Here is a 20,530-nt window from a genome sequence, read left to right as displayed (position 1 = left end):
CTGAAAAAAGAACAATGTTTTTTCATGTCTGTTCTCTAAAATACAAAAAATAAGACTTCCACAACTAGCCATTTATCTCACATTTTGACTTTCTGTCCACTGAAATTTTTGCTCCATCTACTTACAATTTTTACTGTGTAGACAACACAGCAATCCAGCTGACAGGTAGTTAATTGTTCAGATATAAGTGAACTTTTACACAAATCCTTTGTCTTTTTTTTTTAATTGAATGAAAATCCAATTAAACCAAAACCAACTAAACAAATCCAAAGAGCTTTTAACAGCACAAATGCATTAGAATAGTGTAATCAGTTTTTTTGACTTTATGAAAGAACTAAATCATGCCTACAGAAGGCCCACTTCTTGATACTTAAAAAAATAAGCACTCATAGATTTATAATGAACAATTACATATTAACTGTGAACTACACCTATTACTCTTTTTAATCCAAGATACTTAACTTTCAAGCTTCCAAAATACTCTGAAAGGATACAGTAAAAGAGGAATTTTATAGATTTTTGTTTAAATTCATGATATGTTTAAACATCAAGTCTGCTTCACCGATGATGTCCACAATGTCACTTCCTTCTGAAATCAGAATATTTTAATTCCAACCAGGCATAGCTGCACACTCCTGCTCAATCTAAGACTCTTTGAGACTTTATTCCCTAATATTACCTGTAATGCTTACCCTTCCTCCCCCTGCTTTCCTACAGCGTCCACTTATTTTGTAACAAAGCCCTGCATTTTCTAACTGCTTTTGCCATCAGCTGAGAAAGTGAATCCTGTGAGAATTTGTCTCTTTTGGTCTTATAAAATTTTCCAAAATGACAAGAAAACAGAATAAAAAACCAAACAAATAAACAAGTATAAGCCAATAGGCCAGCTATTCTTCAGAAGTGCTTAAACAGTTTTTGACAGCTACACCCTCAGAAACAAGTCTGAAAACTATCAAGAATATACGCTTGCAATCTGATTTGCTTTTTCTTTGGAGATCAGAAAAATTAAGTTTGTCTGAACAATTTTTATTCTCCCACACCTTAGTGCCTATGAACATAGGGACCACTAGAAGGTCCCTGGGCTTTACATGAATCACCAGAGAAATTTGACCTTTCCAGAGAACTAAGGAAAACTCCAGTATGTCCACACTGACATACTACTTCAGATAGTTGGCTGAGTTATCTGATCACAAGCACTGTGAGAAGGATAAATCACAGACTCACAGAATCAACTAGTTTGGGAAAGACCTTGGAGAACATCAAGTCCAACCTATAGTTTAGCACTCTGCCTTTTAGGTATTGTTTTATGGCCTTGAACCTTTTAAACACTTTGTAGATTACTCTAGTGACCTTAACCTCATCCTGTGGCAGCAACTCTGAATCATCCAGGTTTGCAATCCTTTTCCCTCAATACTATTCACCAACATATCAGAAACTGTAAGAGTCCATTTCAAAAATTGAAAAATGGTCTTCTGTGAGTAAGACAAACATATATGCTTGGACCTGCTAGAGCTTTTAATCAGATTTCAAAGAGTTTTATTTTTGAGCTAAGCAATATTTCTAACATATCTTGGTTTTATAAATCAAAATAAACACATGCAAAGACCAAAAAATTATGTAAAGTGACTATTTATATTATTTTAAACTGTTTCATTTTAGTTCCTGTTCTCTATTCATTTTATGAACCTAGTCTACATTCTCTAATAATTTAAATGCTTGTTCAGGAGAAAGTCTATAGATTTTTTTGTTTAGAAACAGAAAACACACTCAAGAGTGTTTACTGATTCCTGGACCCTACATATATATATTAACACAAGACTGAACACTCAATCTGGCTGAAGGACTCTGCAGTCCTCTTTGGTGTTCATAACAAGAAGAATACCTAAATAGTCTTGTAAACCAGATTCACAGACAACAGAAACTTAATTTATCTTTGTGCTTGAAGATAAGCATTATTTACTGATAGAATAAACATTTAGACAATAAAAAACGTATCAGAAATATTAAAGAACTGATTATAAGAATAAAGGAAATTCTTTAAAAAGAAACAATAAATTTGATTATGATATATTCTTACTTGTTCTCAATAGGTTATATTCATTACTTAGAAATTTTTATATCTTAAAGTACATGCCACATGTGTTAATTCCTTTGATTAACACATATGTCATATACATGTATATGTTAATCAAAGGAATCCATCAGAAACACTGGTAACATGCTAGGATATATGTTTTTTTTTTAATTATGTCACAAATTTTCTTGATCTTAAAGATGTATGTGAGAAACTGGCTAATACAAAATAGCTAGCTTTAAACTAAATGAGTAACTGTGCCTTAAACCTTTTGATGTTAAAGCAGACTTCAATATGCGCTATATCTCTTATATTAGAAAGCTTAAGTGCTTTTGATTTTAAATTGACCTTAAGATATCCATAAAATGTAAGTCTCCAATTCACACTTACTGCACTGACTCATAATTTTAGGATTGTTTCCTTCCTGCCTAATATGTACCAAAAACTTAAGAAGGTTCCATCAATTTTGCAGTTGAAGTTGATTTCATTCAGAAAGCATGAAATATTGATATCTTTGAGGAAGGCATCTCAAGACAACAGCTTGAGTAATGCTGTATTTTTCCTTTGTTTTCAAGTTGTCATTTGTACAAATCTTAAGCATAGCTTGAACAACTGTTTTTTGAACTGTGGGGAGAAAAACAAACTTTCTACTGCACATGGATAGAGTTTATAAAAAAAAGCTTCAGAAATAAGTAGTTCTATGTTCAGGTTTCAGATATGACCAGAATCAAGTAATTCTACATCCAGTATTTTTGTTTATTTGTTTCTGTTGACCCTGGTTCAAATTATTCTGTGGACTATCTAAATTCCCTCTGAGCCATCAAAAGCTACCCATGAGCTATAACTTCCAACAAATGATAAATATCTGTACAGCTTCCCTTCCCCACTGTGGTTTTGGAAGGGTATTCTCAAGTTTAGTGCTCCCACTAAAACCATACAGCAATTGCTCCCTGCTCTCCTTCCCCCTCCCCTGAGGTGGGTTGGAGAGGACAACTGGAGGCACAAAAGGTGAATCATGGGCTAAGATAAGAAAAAATTACTGGAAACAGTAATGATATAAGAAAATGAGCAGTAAAAGCAAAAATATCTATAACAAAATGTACAAGATTCACGTGTTCTCATATCGAATTAGAATAATTATTTGATATACAGTAATATATTTTGATGTGCAGAAACTGATCAGAAAAAGCAAAAATGAATTGGTTTCCTAGCTCAATACCAGGTCTATATTCACAAGTTCATCCAGTTAAAAGACTTGACTGTGAAAATATGGGATTTGGGATCTCACCTCAGAAATAATTTGCAAAGTATATTTATGTCAGCTAACACCTGTAAGTACTGTCTGACTTCAAATATTAACAGTGTGGTATGTGGGGGTGTGTGTGTCTGCAGTCTGGCTCTCCAAAGCAGGAAGATAATTGCACATTAAGTCTAAACTAATAAGGCTTTTCCAGTTGTATGGGTTTCAACCTGAGCATGTCACTGCAGGATGGTGCTTATTCCTCAGCAACTGTCTGCAGAGGAATAAAGAGGAAACTGTGAGATGGTAGTATGGGGAGTGACATCTGCTGAGTGGGAGGAACTGCCGTATGGCGTTGAAGCAACCATGCTGGAAATGGCAAGGAGAAATGTTCATATGCAGTGAAAAAGGTTCAGATCATTGTTTTAGTGTTTCCCTTGCTGTCTCTCAAACATGCAACTGAAACAATGTGGATTTAGGTTGAATATTCCTTTCAGTCTTGACAAAGTATTTATACACATGGGCACTATATTGAAAATTATGATTAAAGAACAAAAGAGAAATTACATGATGATATGAAATAACCTTAGTAAAGGAATAATTTTTTATGTTTGATTAGGAAACAGAGTTGTGGTAGGTTGAACCTGGTTGGATGTCAGGTGCCCACCAAAGCTGCACTGTCACTCGCTCTCCTCAGTGGGATAAGGGAGAAAAAATGTAATGATGAGCTTGTGGGTCGAGATGAAGACAGAGAGAGATCACTCTATCAGTTACCACCATGAGTAAAACAGACTTGACTTGGGGAAATTAGTTTAATTTGTTACCAACCAAATCAGCATAGAATAATGAGATATAAAATCAACTCTTAAAAACACTTTGCTCCCCACACTTATCTTCTTCAAAACTTTATCATGCCAACCCCGTGCAAGACTACATAATAGTCTCATGGGAAATATGGGTCTTTGTGCAATGAGAATAAGAACTTATGCTTCTATTTGTGTGCAAAGCAAAACTAGAAAATAATGTACAAAGTCTCACGCTGAAAGGCTCATATTTACTATTTTTATTATGCTTGCATTTTCTGTCTACAGAACATCCAGATTTTCTTCCCTTAGTAGCACCTAACAGATAGGCAACATTTTACATAATGATTTTGGAAAAGCATCTTGTGGCATATATTGATTATTAAATCAATTTAAAGGTATTAATGGAACTATGTAAAGTACAGACTGAAAAATATTGCCATCTTATTGTGTCAACATGTTACTTATTTGTACTTAAATAAAATGGACACCCTAACAACCAATACAGAACTGTAAATCAACAACCTAAGTTTATAGTGGATATTTACTATGGTGTCTCTGTTAGATATGAAATGTAGCTTCAGGCTGATCTGTGATTGCACTAGGCTGAAAACACAGTGTGAATCTTCTCTCCTCTCTTCCATATCCTGCCTGAACCCTTTTTTTTACAGTATTTGCTCCTGTGCTTCTGCAAGGTGTCAAATTACCTTTCTCATCCAAGTAAAGGAAAATCTTGCAAAAAAATGAAATTAGCTTCCATATTGATAAAATAAATTACAAAATTCCTTTGTGGTCACATGAAAATAGACAGAGGTGAGTGGGTGGTAAGCAGGATTGGTCTCAGCAGCAGGCAGTGGGCCTAAATGTTTGAGCCAGTTATGGAGTATTATTATATGGGAAATGAAAATTAATTTCTCCAGACTGCTAAAGAGCTAGGTTATAAAAGTCAAAAGGAAGAGAATTTGAGGATATACTGTTCCTCTATTTCTATATTTTTCAATGAAATTAGTCTAAAATATCACTCATTTAACAGGTGAATAAATCCAGTTATTGAAGAAAAAAATGAGAACCTTTTTTTAAACTTTTCAGGTACTCTTAAATACACTTAAAAAAAAAGAAGTAACATTTCTCATGTAGATGTTAAAAGCTATACCTTACTTTAAAAATTTTTCCTAAATGCTATAAATTCATCCTTTGCATATTGTGTGAGACTGAGGAACAAGTCTTAAAAAAAAAAAAAGGAAAATTCAACCTAAATGGTTGGGATGAAAATAGTTTCTGCTAACTAATAGACTTGTGTATGTGTTTATCTTGATGTGTGCACCCAATAGACAAATATTTGCATATACCATCATTTTCTAATATATGTCTTGTTATTACCGATTGTTTGGCAAAGTCATGTTCCTGCATAAAGTGGATAAAGGTTCTCAATGAGGTATTTAAAACTGATGCAACTTTAAAAATCAGTTTTAAATAGATATCTGTGTATTCTATTTCAAAGAAAGTATAGGGAAAATTCAAAATGGGCTTGACATTACAGTAGATATAATTAGGAAGTTTTGTTTAAAAAAAGGGAAAAATTTGTAATCCAAAATTTTGAAATCAGAAGAACCTATAAATATCAGTCCATGTGTAAAGTGATCTGCAATGGAGCAAGACCTTGGTAAACCCTGGAAGAGCTAAGGATGATGCCTTAAGAGGCTTCTGTGATTAATAGTTTTTGATAGAGGTGGTTTTAGGAATGAATGAAAATAACTTCAATTAATTGATTTTTTCTTTCTCTCATTTCCTTTTTCAGGGTAAAGTTCTGTTGTATTAGATCTTATGAGAGAGCAGAAGCATTGTCTGAAGAATGATTAAATAAGGGCCAGTTTTGTTCAAAGCTGTCTTGCATCTCTTTGGATTGAAGTCTCTGAAAATGTTCTCCTTGCATCTACATGGTCTTTCCAATTCTGATGATGTAAACTATTTGCCAAAGCATGAAAGTGACAGATTAAGTGCTTGTTTAAGTCCCAATTGTTACAATTACTAAATTAAAAGAAACTAAATGGCTACAAAAATATTTCTGTATTATAAAAGCACATTACTCATATTGCTAGAATATAAATCACAGGAATAGTCTGTTACTTCTTCCCAGAAAGGATGGAACAGAGCCAGTCTAACTTAAGTACTTAAACTTAGCTTCACAGATGTGTCTCTGGAGGACTCAAAGACAACCACACTAATTAATTTCATATGATGAAAACAGCACTTGAATTTAAAAAAAGACAAAAACAAAACAACACAACCAGAAGCAAAAAGTCTATCTAAGCATCTGAAGTTTAGGCACAAGGTAATTGTCTAGTTAATTTTATCCATATTTTAACATTTCTTATGTTGCCACATATTGATATTGATATTAAATAATAAATAGAGCTAGCTGGTTTACACTGTAAAAACAATACTGTATTTGTAATCAAAAGAAAACAAGCAATATCCTCACATTCACCAGAATTTGTTCCAGAGTTATTTGATTATTAATATAAGGAAATTAGTATTTTAAATTAACTACATTTATGCTTAAAATTTCTATAATTTTACTTGAAATCTCCAGGGTCGTTTGAAGAGGTTCAATCACTCTGAAAATCAGGCCAGTTACCCAGTAAATGTGATGTACCACGGGTTCAACAGCCTACAGGTATGTCCAGTCTAGTGCTGTGTATTGTGCAGAAATGTCTCAGCTAGTTACAAAGGAGCTAGTTATGAATTCAGAAATGTATCAGCTCTGGGCTAAACAGCCCGGCTGACCTGACTATACTGTTTATATGCCATGAGTTAGTATCCTTAAATAGTTCTGTGGTAACTCATGCAAACTTACCAACTAATTCTAGCTTTCAGGATATCTCTAGTCAGTGCTCCATTTTATGGTACAAAAATACACAGAACTCAAGCATCTTTAAAAACAGGCTGTATTAAGGACTTTCACACTAAATGTTTTAAATTTTTGTGCAGATTTAATTGAACATATTCATTGTTATATGTCCTCGTTGGCCATAGCACTGTAGAAGTGAACAACAGGGACAGAACTTTTTATCCTGGATTGCTTTTGGACTAAATACAAAATTAAAGGAGTTTAAAAGAGATTACTAAATATTCAGGGTTTCAGCTATAGCCCCGGAGAAGATCTAGCCACTTCCATGAAATTCCATAGTCTGTGCATGGATTCTAGTGTCAATATATAGATGAACTACACCACATAAGGACTGATGTAGAGATGATGTCAATCCACAAATGAGTGTTCAAAGGTTAATAAGGAATAAGACAAGAGCTGTGAGATAATAAAAATACTTTTTTCCACAGAAATTATAGAACTAGTAGTCTATAATATTGTCTCACTTTCCAAAGATGTTGCTAAGTTTTAAATTCATAATTTACAACTCAAAGTGCTAAGTATTTATATTTGTTTATAAAAATACAGTTCTTCTATCAAAAAAGGAGGTTCTCTATGAGAAGATGATGGTTCTTGAAGCAGCTGAACAAATAACTCACCTGGTAAACTGTTTCCCAGTTATGAAACATGGTGAACCCTTGCTCCCCCGGAAAAATCTCATAGGCTAATTTTTAATTGTAAAAATACAGTTGAGGTATTTTCAACTGAGTTTTTTTTTCTTAAAAAAATCTAACCACATTTTTAAAATAATATATGAATGTATTCATTCAATAATACAGTTGTTTAACACTGTTAGGATTTTTCACTATGTCTATGTTGGGGTTTTTTTGTCATATTTCTTTGGCTTTTTTTTTTCATTTCATTCTATTGTTCCTTAATTGACAGGAATAATTTTTTTCTTAGATTATCCTGGAAGGCCTTAGTCTATTTGATGTAAAACAGAAAGTAAAATCTAGTTGATAAAATTATTTCTCTGAGTCAAGAAACTGATGACCCTGATTGTTGAGCAATGCTATGAGCAAGAGAGCCAGAACACTCAAACTGAGTGTCACAAAACATAGTTAAAATTTTTACTAGTGCTTTGTTCAAACAAGCATAGATGTGTCTCCATTTTATTTCTTAGAGAGCGTATTAGAAATCTACAGAGCAAGCACTTTCAGAACAGGTGATTAGAAATAAAGAAATTGAGGTTTCTGCACACAAAGAATTTGCTTACAAATACATTTTTCCCTATTGATTTTTTTTTAACAGCATGCTAGGTAATTGTTACTTTACATATGGCCTGGTTGTGATGCAATTCCTGAATTGTTCGTTTTCTTTTCTCTATTGTAACTAGTTTACTATGTCTAGGATAAGTTCTACCTTTTCAAAGACAGCACAACAGTTTTCTGGCAACTGAAAAGCAAAACATCAAGTCCTCAGCCTCTAGTAGTCAGGTTCTCTAAATAAATAACAGAGGGAGAGATTCCTCCAAAATGGTATTTTCCTCTAACTAAAATAAGACTTTATTGGAAAAAACATAATTTTGGATTTTCTGATCTTAAAGAAGTTTCCTAGATGTCGAGCTTTACTTTCCATCACCATTTTAAGAAAAAAATGAACTCATTCTCTGGAAGTTCTTATCAGTCTTTGACTAGAAGGAATCTAATGTTTTATTTACATTAAATAAGTCTCTACATAATTCAAGTAGCTGATCTATTTAAGATTTTGTTTCAGACATCACTGGTTGCTGGATTTAGGTCTCTAATGGTTCTTTCATGCTTATTTTTCCTTCCTCAGTCTTTACTTAAAAGGTGCATGAAAATTCTATTGATAATAATGAGTTTGGTTGGGTTTTTTGAATTTGAGGATTTTGGATTTTTTGTTTGCTTGTTTTAGTTTAGGTGTAATAAGTTTAGGTGTAGGTGTATAGAAAAACTGTTTACAGGCTTACTTGGGAGATCCTGGAGGAACATGGCTCTGTGTTTCTGCATAAAAAGCTCTTAACCTTACAAGAAGTTAAGAACCATCAATAACTCTATATATTGGTACTATTCCTAGAATTCAGGTTAGCATAAAATAAATTTATGTTAAATAAAAATATTCTAATTTACTGCATGTACTGATCTTTACAATGTCCTTATATTGCATATGCTAACCATCAGTCTGTCACTATTTGCCTTAGTAAGCTTACTAGACTTGCTCAGCTAAGCTCAGCACACTGTTACCCAGACTTGTCTTACTAAATGAATGTTAGAACAACAAAAAATAGTCTTTAATATTTGTTTAAAGAATTCCAGATAAAGCTGCAAATCACATAGAGACACACTCAATAAATAAGTTATCAAGGGCCATGCAAGAAAGGCACATGACTTGACCTAGAACTTTTTTCGTCTGCATTCTGTTTCTCATGGTAAATTACCTGCAAATAAAAGGATATATTTGCTTTCTGAAATGCAAGAGCTTGATGACCTCAGTGAATAATTTCTGTGCCATAACCATGCAGATTCTAGTAAAATAGATCCAGTCAAAGACAGTCCTGCTGTAAGTATATAATACATTCTGTAGATCCCTAGAGACAGAATGGAAGTGCTTCTCCTGTGACATGATGACTGTGTCAGTACAGAAGTACAGAACACTGGGATAGCTTAGAGGTGTGCAGACTTCATAGATGTTCAGTTCTAGTTTCAGTCTACAATTAAACCACGCTAAACAGAGAACAAAAACTCTAAGCTAAATATCTAAATTTGCAATATTGTCAGTAGAGATTAGGACCTTGGCTCACCAAACATGGATTTTGAAGGTCTTCTGGTGTATGAGAAATATACATGAGCTTAGCAGTTATGATGAAGATGCATAGTATATCTATATCCTCTCTGAGAAGAATCTGGAAGTCAGGATGGATGGGTTCATTATATTGAATGGCTCCTGACATCTACGTTAAGGTTACTGCATTGCACCTTTAGAAGTTTCATTGACTTTGTGTTTTAGATCACTCTTAATTAAAAAAAAAATTGACAAAAGAAAATTTAATCATCTAGACTATGTGTACTCACCTAACATCAAATATTTTCTCTTGAATTGAATCTCATTCCCACAACTTAATCCAGCTGCCTGAACACAAAGAGGTAGAACTGTGTGAGATGTCCCAAGGAGGTTTCTCAGCCCATGGCAGTTAAGGCAAGAGAAACTCAAGCATAGGCAAACATTGGCAAAGATCTCTATGCTTCTTTGCAATGATTCTAGTGGAAGGTCAGTTCTAATCATAACATACATGAGCCTACATAATGCGACCACCTGATATGGCTTTATTTCCCAGTAAGTTCCCCAGAGGCCAAGAACCAAGCTGATTCTTTCAGACACTGTATCTACACTGGCCGTGGAATTGATGATAGTGTCCTCTATGTCTGTTTGACCCAGAGGGATGTTTTTTCCTGTCTTTAAACTTCTAGCATACCACTGCCTCTTTATCTTCATTAATCAGAAAGAAAGCCTCAAGTGACTTGGTCAGACTAGTCATCTGCACTATAAATATCTGCATCTAGTCAAGATTTTTTTCATCCTTCAATTCCCTTTATAGTATATATTATCTTTAACAAATTGTTTGTTTCTTCCTAAAATAAGTACCTTATATAGGTCACATAAACTGTTCAAGAGTACTCTTTTTGTCTTGGTTAATGACAAAATGTATCCAAATGAATAGCTCAATCATAATTATTTGTACAACAAAAGATTATAAAGCTGGATGAGAAGAACATTCTCATTGTTCTGATATTTAATATAATCAATCTGTCATAATACAAGAAATGTTTAAAATTTAATAGTTTGAGCTCACAATTTTGATGTCACTGTACAGACAGATTTGTATGGTGAAGAAAGTTATGTAAAAGGAAAGAAGCTAGAGAAGCTGAAGATTCTGAAAAACAAGGCTGTTTGATTTAATCAGTAAAATTTTAAAACTGGAAGGTTTTTCTAACAGGTTTCAAAAACTCTTTTCAAACTAGGATTACTAAATGCATAAGAGTGGTGAAAGAATCACTCATAGGTTTCATTTGGCAGCCAATGATGGCATCCAAAGTGCTACTCACAAAATCAAATCTCTGTACGACCAATAGTTTACAACATAGTTTAACTTATTTACTTGAAGATAACACATTTACAGGGGAAGATTTTTGAATGTATTTATATGTAAATACAAGACAAGGATGAGGAGTTATTTGTAACCAAAATTTTTAAATTTTACACAAAGTAATGCTCCTGAATCCATTAAAAAAACTTATCTTTAAGAGCCTTAAACATCCAAAACTTGGAAAATCCAAGGAGATACATATTTTCTTGTCTAGATTAAAATTATGTTTAAAAGCTTAAATAAATACAGGTACCAGCATGTAGATAGTATGAATTGTCATAGTACTATAGACATCAGTGCCAGTTTATACTAATTAAAATTTGAAAAAAAATATATATTTTGAGGGAAAAGTACGTACTAAATACATTTCATTTCATTTAAAGAAGTATTTAAAGGAAGAATTCATAGAAGGCTAGTTGGTGGATGAAGACCAAACTAGAAAAATAGACGATGGGGTGCAGCGCTGAAACAACTAGGGGGAATGTGTTAAGGGAGGCTCTCACACTTCCCTGCAGCAATTGTCACAGCTGTAACCATCTCAAGTGACAGTACATGAATGAACATGACCTGAGAAATATGATGGAAGCTCTGGATAAAACTGGCAAAAAAAAAATCGTGTGGGAAGATGGTGCTGTATGCAAAAGAGCAGCACAAATCCACAGTTTTGCTACTGAGTGGATGATGTTTGTTAGAGAATTTATGGGTGAGGATCTTAGGGGAGGGCAGCAGGCTGGGGTGGCACAAGAAGTTGTGAGGGGACAGAGCCAAGACAGGTGAAGCCAGCTGACCAGAAGGATGTTCCATACCACATGGTACCATGCTCAGCAATAAATACTGGAGTAAGAAGAAGGAAGGGCATGACATTTGATGTCATTGCATTTATTTCCCAAGTAATGTGTATATGTGATGGAGCCCTGCTTTCCTAGACATCATTGAACACCTGCCTGCCCATGGGAAGCAGGGAATTAATCTCTTGTTTTGTTTTACCTATTGAATTGTCTTTATCTCAACTCTGGGGTTTTGCATTTTTATCCTTTTGATTCTCTCCCCCATCCCGCTGTGGGGGAATGAAGAAACAGCTGTGTGGGGCTTAGCTGCCTACTAGGGCTAATCTTCAGCAGCTGACAACATTTTGAAGCTGCTCTCAAAATGGAAAAATGGAAATTTCACATCTATTTTCAAAAAAAAAAGGAAGAAATTTCTGGGAAATGAAATTATAATCAGCTTTACCTCATTACTCTGGAAGATTTTTAATCAAATCCTGCTGTAAGTCATTTACACCTACATGAAGAAGGAGATTGGGAACAGGCAGCATGTATTTACCAAAGCTTCTTTAGCAGCCTGATGGTCTGCACTGGTGCTATGTCTGGCTGTGTGGGTGGGGGGAGAGCCATGTATGTAAATTACTTTGATTTTAGCAATATTCTCACAGCCAGTCATAATATATTTGCAGCCAAATCTCCTGAAGTTTGACAAAATTTGCAAAGTTATGTCTTTGGAATGGAATAATCCCATACTCCTGTACAGTTGCAATATTGTCAAAAGGCTAGAGAGCAGATTTCCAGGTAATGGTAACCTGGGTATCCCTGTGGCAAATTAAATGTGAACCAGCATATTAATCCCCATGGCAATGAAGGTCAGTGATATACTGTGCTGCATTAGCAAGTAAGTAGGCAGCTGGTCAAAAATGCCATTCCTTTCTCTTTGTATTGTGTGTGAAATTGCTTCTCAAGTACTGTGTCATTTTGGACTTCCATTACAAGGAATACACTGAGAAACTGCAACAAGTTTGTCTTTAAAATTATTTGGGTACAGAAGCATGATGTATAAGCAGTTTTGGTGACATCTTCTTGGAGGAGGACAGTGAAAACTCAAGAGGGAGTGTATACACCAGTCAGGAGTGGTTTTGCTTAGGGGTCAGTATTGGGACCAGGAACTCTCAAACATCTTTCTTGGGAACATGAACAGTGGGATTGAGTGCACTACCACCAGGTTTGCAGAAAACACCAAGCTGCGTGATGTGATCAATATGGTGGAGGTAAGGGATGTCATTTAGAGGGACAGTGACAAGCTTGAGAGTGGGGCTGTGCAGATGAAGTTCATTTCATGAAGCTCAACAGGGCCAAGTGCAAAGCCCTGCATGTGGATCATGGCAAACTGAATCTCAAATGCTTCCTGGATGGACAATGGATTGAGAGATGCTCTAAGGAGAAGATCTTGGGAATGCTGGTGGATGTGAAGCTTGGCTAAGTCAGCAATGCATGCTTTCAGCCTTGAAAGGAAATTGTATCCTGGGCTGTAACAAAAGAGATGTGATCAGCAGGTCGAGGGACGTGATTCTGCTCCACTCTGGTGAAACCCCATTTGGAGCACTGCATCCAGCTCTGGGGACCCCCATGGACCTGCTGGACCAAGTTCCAGAGAAGGACCACAAAGATGATCAGAGGGCTGGAGCACCCCTCCAATGAAGACAGGCTGAGAGAGCTGAAATCATTCCATCTAAAGAAGACTTTGAGAAGACCCTATATCCACCTTCCAGCACCTAAAGGGAGCTACAAGAAACACGGAGAGAGACTTTTTACTAGGCTATGTAATGATACGACAAAATGGAATGGCTTTCAATTGGAAGAAAGTAGGTTTAGATTAGATAGTAGGAATAGATTCTTTACTGTGATGATGGTGAGACACTGGAACAGAAAAGCTGTAGATGCCTTATCCCTGGAAGTATCGAAGGATAGATTGGATGGGGCTTTGAGAAACATGGTCTAGTGGGTAGCAACCCTGCCCATGGCATGAGGTTTGCAACTTGATGATCTCTAAGGTCTCTTCCAACCCAAACCATTCTATCATTCAATTAACTATTTTTAAATAAACACACCTGTGTGTGTTAGTATATCACATGTAACCCTGGAACAATAAAATCATTTTACAAATTGAAACTGTTTGAAGTAACATCACATAAAAAAGGATAAAATAAGGAACTAAAGCAATGAATTGATACACATTAACTAGACAAGGCTTAAACAGTTTGACTAAGTTTGCCAGATCAGAAGTAGTTTTTGTGCTCTCTAACCTCATAACAAAAAACAGAACAATGAACCAGATTTGATGACCAGTGTAATAACATGTCACAGCAAAGTTTTACAGAAATAGGAACCAGAAGACAGAATACAATGGTAGTAAGACTGTTGTGGTTTTAAGCATAAATAAGAGAGAAGGAGTAAGCTTTTAAACATACAGTCTTCTGAATGACTAATTTTTTTCTCATTAATTTTTAAAATGAAGAAATAGTAAAAAGTATTTTTTTTATATGTCCTAAAGGTTTCTTAATTAATAATGGACAGTTGCGTCTATTATCAATGCTTTGGGAAAACCTAAGCAAATATGGCTTATGGTAATAGACAGAAACATGAAAAATACTAACGGCAGAAATTAATTGACAATAAAATTCAGAAATAATAAATTATTGCATATGGTGCCTAGTTTCATTTTTTTCTTAATATTTCATAAGAATGTTACAATCATAACTATAATCTTCAAATAACATTGGCATTCCCTCAGGATCCCAAACTTTTTTCTATCTTCTATAGGCAGAAAATTGTAATTAAAAAACTGCTATCTTGTTCATCATAGCTGCTGTTTATATGTTACTGAAAAAGAAAGATTAATGAGCCAATATGCTTTTATCCAAGAAGCATAATTAGTCTGCTTCACTGAAATGAATAATTAAGAGGGACATTTTAAAAGAAAACAATATGTTAAAGGCTAATTAAAGTTTTGGAACTTATAGGACAAGCCATGTGTTATGTGTTATTGTAAGGCATTTAAAGAGTCAGGGTCACAGTTTTTGGAAGGTCTCATTCTTTGCAATTGATACAATCTAAAATGCTCTTTTTTTAAGCAGCATTTCTTAGCAGATTTTTAAATTCCTTGAGTTTCTAAGTTAAAATGCAAATTCTTTTCTATTTTGTTTTAGCATTTTTATGCCACATTTGTGAATTATAAGATAATTTCTTGGGAACTATAAAAATCTGGTTCCAAACTATACTTTAAACTAGTATGAATGGAAAAATTTAACATGCCAATGCCATTTGTATATTGGCAATTATGTAAATCTTTTTCATATTGCAGCATCTGTGGAAAAAAATTAAAATTATTCACATGCACTTTTTTGGATCTATTTGGTACAATTTTTATAGTTTATAAATCAATGAAGTCATACACAAAATGTGTGCAAACTTCACCTTTCTTCTTCTGTTTCCTTTACACCAAACAAGTAGAACTATTTTTTCATCTATTTATGACAGAAATACCATTATATTTAGTTCTTGTGAGCTTTAACTTGGTGAACTGTGAGAGTATATCAATATTTACATAATTGCAGGAGGAGCAGCAGCGTCTTAGCAAGAACAGTAAAACATGTAAACTGTAGGCCTTGTTCTGTTGGCAGTGAGAGTTAACACTGGTACATAATACCATGGTGACAACTATTTAAAAAGAACTTAGATTTAGAGATGCCTGTTTCTGTCTACTGACTATAAAATCTAGTTGACTCAGATTAATTTCCCAATTTTTAGGCAACTAAATGTAGCTGAGATTAACCCTATCTTTTGTGTAAATGATGCAGAATTTTAGTGAAAATTAAAAAAATGAAATGCTAGAACTGAAACGTGAGGATTACTATATCCTGGGGTGAATTAAGCACTTGTCTGACTGGTAAGTGATTGTTCCACTGTACTCAACACTGGTGTGTCCTGCACCTGTGTGCAGTTTTGAGATCCACAATAAAAGAAGGGAATCAAGTTACTAGACTGACTGGAGGGCAGCAAACATGGTGAGGGGCTAGAGGGAATGATGTATATGGAGAAGCTGAGGATGGTGTCTTAGAGAAGAAGGGACTGACAGGAAAAATTGCTGTCTTCAACTTCATCATAAGGAGGAGTGGAGATCTTCACATGCAAGTGGAGATGGAAGTGCCTATCTCCACTTTGTGGTGTCCAGGAGAGGATGCAAAGAAATGTCTTAGAGCTATGTGAAAAAAAGTTGAGATGTGGTGTTCATGTATTGGAAAAACTCCCGGAGGAGCTGGTCATGGCTGCAGGCTTCTGATGTTCAAAACACACTTGGACAACACTCTTAGATATATGGGTTTAAACCTTAGGTTGCCCTGTGTGGAGTCAGAAGCTGACTCAATGATCCTTGTGGGTCCCTGCCAGTTCAGAATATTCTATGCTTCAATGAATTATGTGGCATATATAGATAGAAAATATTAATATTTCATAATAGGAACCTATTATGTGATTAAATGCTATTCTATGAAATTGTCAAATTATGCAAGCAATAGAAGAAAACATTTTGCCTTTCTAGAACAAAAAACTTCAGATTTGTTGATATTTAAAAGGACCCCTCTTTTCTGGGAAATCATCTGAAAAACAGTTATTTGATTTGGAACAAGAACAAAATTTGAAATACCAGTTTTCAGCTAAATAAAAAGTAACATCTTGCACAGCTCCAATGATAGTTGTGTGTGAAATAAAGGCTAAGTGTAGACATTTAAAAATGTGATTTTTGGCAACAGAGCAAATGGCATTTGAAACTAGTCCAGTCTTTAAAGGCTTTTTCATGATTACTGGCTACTAGAACATTAAGATATTTCAGAACTCAGTTACTTACATAAACTGAGTATTTAAAGATAAAGCTTTAGAGCCATTCAACAGTCACTGTAGTAAACATAGGGATATATCCAATTAATATACATAAGGAGATGGTTGATTTTGCTATTTTCCTGAAAAAAGAAAATCCAGAGGAAAGGCAAGAACAAGTGAAAGAAACACTGGTGTGAGACAGTTGAACTACTCTGAGAAAATTCTGAATTCTCAATTCGTCAGTTTTAGAAGCTGACAGCTTTCACAGCTGTGGGAGATAAAGGTGAAGTAGAACCACATTTGCCTCCCAGATGAGTTCTCTGCATTTTAGGCCTTATGGAGACAGAGTCAATTCTTCTAAGAGGCTGACACACAAGAGCCCAGCAGTGCTACAGTGGTGTATGTGTTTTGTACTGATTGAAAAACTAAAGCATGTTGAAATTCCTATGAGACCAGATGTTTTATTTCAAGGTAGAGTAATTCATAGGAAAAAAAATCTCAAAACTCTGCTGCTGAGAAACAAAAACACATCCACTGGCAGGTTTCATCAACCTCCATAAAAATTAAAAAATTTAAAAAAAAAGCCCAACAAACAAAAAAAAAAAAAAAGAAAAAAAAGGACGATAAAGTCCTAAAGTCCTAGTGGATGCTCATGTCAACTTTCATTTAAATCATTTAATGCACAGATATAATTTGATTAGTGTCTTGGACTGTTGTCTTCTTACAGTTCTTTCATTAAACAGAGATTTTCTTTTGTGTTTTCCTTTCTCCTTCATATCGTTATGCAAGTGTATAGTTATGCAAATACATTATTTGCTAAAATAAATCAGGTTTATTACCATGTCCTTCAGATCCTTTCCTGCTGATACAGAATGCTCTCTTTGCACTATAACTGGGCTGCCATTTCACTCCATAGCAAGCTGGAGCAGAGAGCTCTATCATTTCAGAGAATTGCTGAAGACTAAGAGTCCACAGAAGTTTGACTTTTGCATCACTGCCAAAATACATTATATTTAAATAATATCTTTCAGAAAAAGACATACAGAATTTCATCCTTTGCTCTGTGAGGTAACAAAGTTTCTGAAAAGTATTCCCAAAAAACTGCTTTAGCCCCTCTATTAGTGTTTGACCTTTCTGGCAGAAATCCCTTTTCCAGTGGTTTCACCAGGTTTTTCATTATACAAAGACAGCTTCCAGAGCTCCCCAAGTTCCTCATCCTTTAACCAGTCTTGCATCCTAAAGCCGTGACAGCCCAGTGATGTGTTTCGAAATGAAAATTTGTTTTTCAGCATGGGTAACAAATCAAGCCTAGACTGTATTTTGTCGTATTTGTAATGTGTGTGTTGAAATTGAGCTCTCATTTGCAATTCACAGTTAGGGCTACCCTGAGTCTTTTACATTATTTAGAAGGCTACATTGCAAAAATAAAATGGAGCAATAATACTTCATGCTTCCTGAGGACCTAAATACAATTGTAAGCTCCTCCAATTTTTTTTTTTTAATATTATTTACCTTTTCCTTGTGGGGGGCTTCCTGCTTTTGTATACTTTCACCATTTTGAGAATTTTTTTTTTTTGGTCCTTTCTTTGTCCCTTTTGCAAATTTGTCTTGCTTGGGAGGTTTTTTAGAGTGCTTAATTCTTCTTCCTATTTTCTTCCTAATAACCTATGAAAGGTCCACTGAAATCTTAACAAAATGCTTGAGTTTTATGTCAAAGAATTAAATAATCCACAATATCACCAAGAAATGAACAGTTAAAAACACATATATGATTCAAATGAGCATTCTAAAAACTCAGGAGCCTCTCTGATCTTAAAAAGAGCAATGTACCTGAAAATAAGATTAATTCACTTGTGAAAGGTCAGTACAAGAACTTCAAGAATCTGATCATTGAAAGCATGATCAACATGCCACAAGGAAGCAATTTGTGAGTTGTTAAAAAAGAGAAAATAATGGATAACAATATTTTAACTGAAAATTGCTAAAAGTAGAGAATTGGAACTTGATGAAATGAAATTTTTATTTTTCAGAGGCCAGTTTTGAAAACTCAGGTCTATGAACAGCAATACTAAAATGTAACGTGATCAGAATCAAGATGAAATGAGTTTATAAAAAAAAAAAGAGAGGAGAAATTTATGATCAAAGGAATAATCCAAGAAATATTTTTATACTGATATAATTAACTGTTAAAAATGTTCTTTCTTCTCATTTCTGCTAATGTATGATTATGATCATAAAATATCTCATTCTAAGTTAAAAATATTCATGAATTTTAAATATTTCAGAGTATCATCATAATGCTCTATTGGGTACTAAATATTAGACTTTTGTTTGTCTAAGAGAAAAACTGAAATAAAATATATGTAATAGACTAAGCTTGAGGAAGAAAAAAGCTCACCAGTTTGACATACTGTTCCCATCTAATCAAAGACCTCTATGTAGAATTTTCTAAAAAAATTAATGTGTGTATAAATTTATGTATTAGATCTCTGAATGTTTTTCTTAATCTTTTTGAGCCTCAAATTCCCACTAGTAAACTGAAATTTTTCCTCAGTTTTTTCTCTTCTGTAATAAGACATGTCCTGGACATCAACTCCTTAAAATACCAATGGTATAAATACTTCAATGACTGAGAAGAGAATTGTTGGATTCATTATTGAAAAAAGTTAATAAAACAATAACAACAGAATATGAACTCATTTATGTATAGAAATATTAAAAAAATCCAAAAAAGAAAACAGCGTAGATATGGACATGGTCAAAATTGTGGGGGGTAGAATGTAAGAGAATAAAGATAGTACAGAAAGCAATCTCACCCCTGAGGAGTTGCAGCTGCACTAATCACCAAAGATTAGGAACAGGCCTGCCCTTAATAGGCCACAGCTGTGTCCAATAAGGATGAGTGCTATAAAAGAGTGGGTTAGCTGGCCAAGAAGAAAGAGATAGTTTTTTTTGCTGTAGGAGGAGCAACAACAACAACAACAGAGCTGCCCATGAGCGATCACTGAGAAGGTATGGAATTTTTGCAATAAGATGACAACACAAAATCAGGGTCAGATTCTTTACAATATAGACACATACCAGAATAAGGATTCAAGCCTCACATTGTTTCCCTATTCTTTAGACAACAGGAAGATAGGATAACTGGTGAGTGACTATGAGAATAAGAAAAGTTGAGTTATTTTTAAATGTCAAATGACCAATATGAGTGCCATGCAACAATGCATATAGCCAGATGTAGCTTGGTCATAAGTCAGTTTAACAGCAAGGTAGAACCACTGATTTTTTCATGTTTGCTTCTTACCCTATGTTCCCCCATGCATATAAATCATGTGTAAGAGCCTAAAAAGTAGTTTATTTTTTTTCCTTTTATTTCTGTAGCTACCAGATTTTCCCAGTTAAAGCTGTCTGAAATTCTACTTCTAGTCATTCTGAGTTTTTGGTTTCTTTTTCCATATAGCTTGAATTGATTTGTATTTGACCATTTTTCATGTATTATTAGCTTCCCTAAAATTTGATGAAGTTCCTTTTTGGTCCTTAATTTGAGTTTCATTAGTTCATTGATTTCTTTTGCCTTTTTTTTCCTTATACGGTTAGTTAATACTATCTTGCCCTTTTAACAGATTCTTTTTGAAACAGTTCTGTACAAATTCTTCTTGTGTTTGTTACAATGACTGTCAGTGCTTGTGCAGGAGACCTTCACTGCATTCAGAACAAGGCATTTGATCTGA

General features: G+C 34.4%; 1 long non-coding RNA gene across 1 annotated transcript in view; it reads left to right on the top strand.

Moving 5' to 3' along the window:
- The window catches only part of LOC143693337 (uncharacterized), a 120,056-nt gene that overhangs the window by 68,198 nt on the left and 31,328 nt on the right, over positions 1 to 20,530 (top strand). The window contains exons 3-4 of the long non-coding RNA XR_013180894.1: positions 5,916 to 6,449; positions 6,711 to 6,794. This is a non-coding gene — a long non-coding RNA (uncharacterized LOC143693337). The remainder of the gene's footprint in view (positions 1 to 5,915; positions 6,450 to 6,710; positions 6,795 to 20,530) is intronic.

The sequence above is a fragment of the Agelaius phoeniceus genome, chromosome 2 (assembly GCF_051311805.1).
Source record: "Agelaius phoeniceus isolate bAgePho1 chromosome 2, bAgePho1.hap1, whole genome shotgun sequence".
In the NCBI taxonomy this organism is placed as follows: domain Eukaryota; kingdom Metazoa; phylum Chordata; class Aves; order Passeriformes; family Icteridae; genus Agelaius; species Agelaius phoeniceus.
This window is presented reverse-complemented; position numbering and strand designations above follow the sequence as displayed.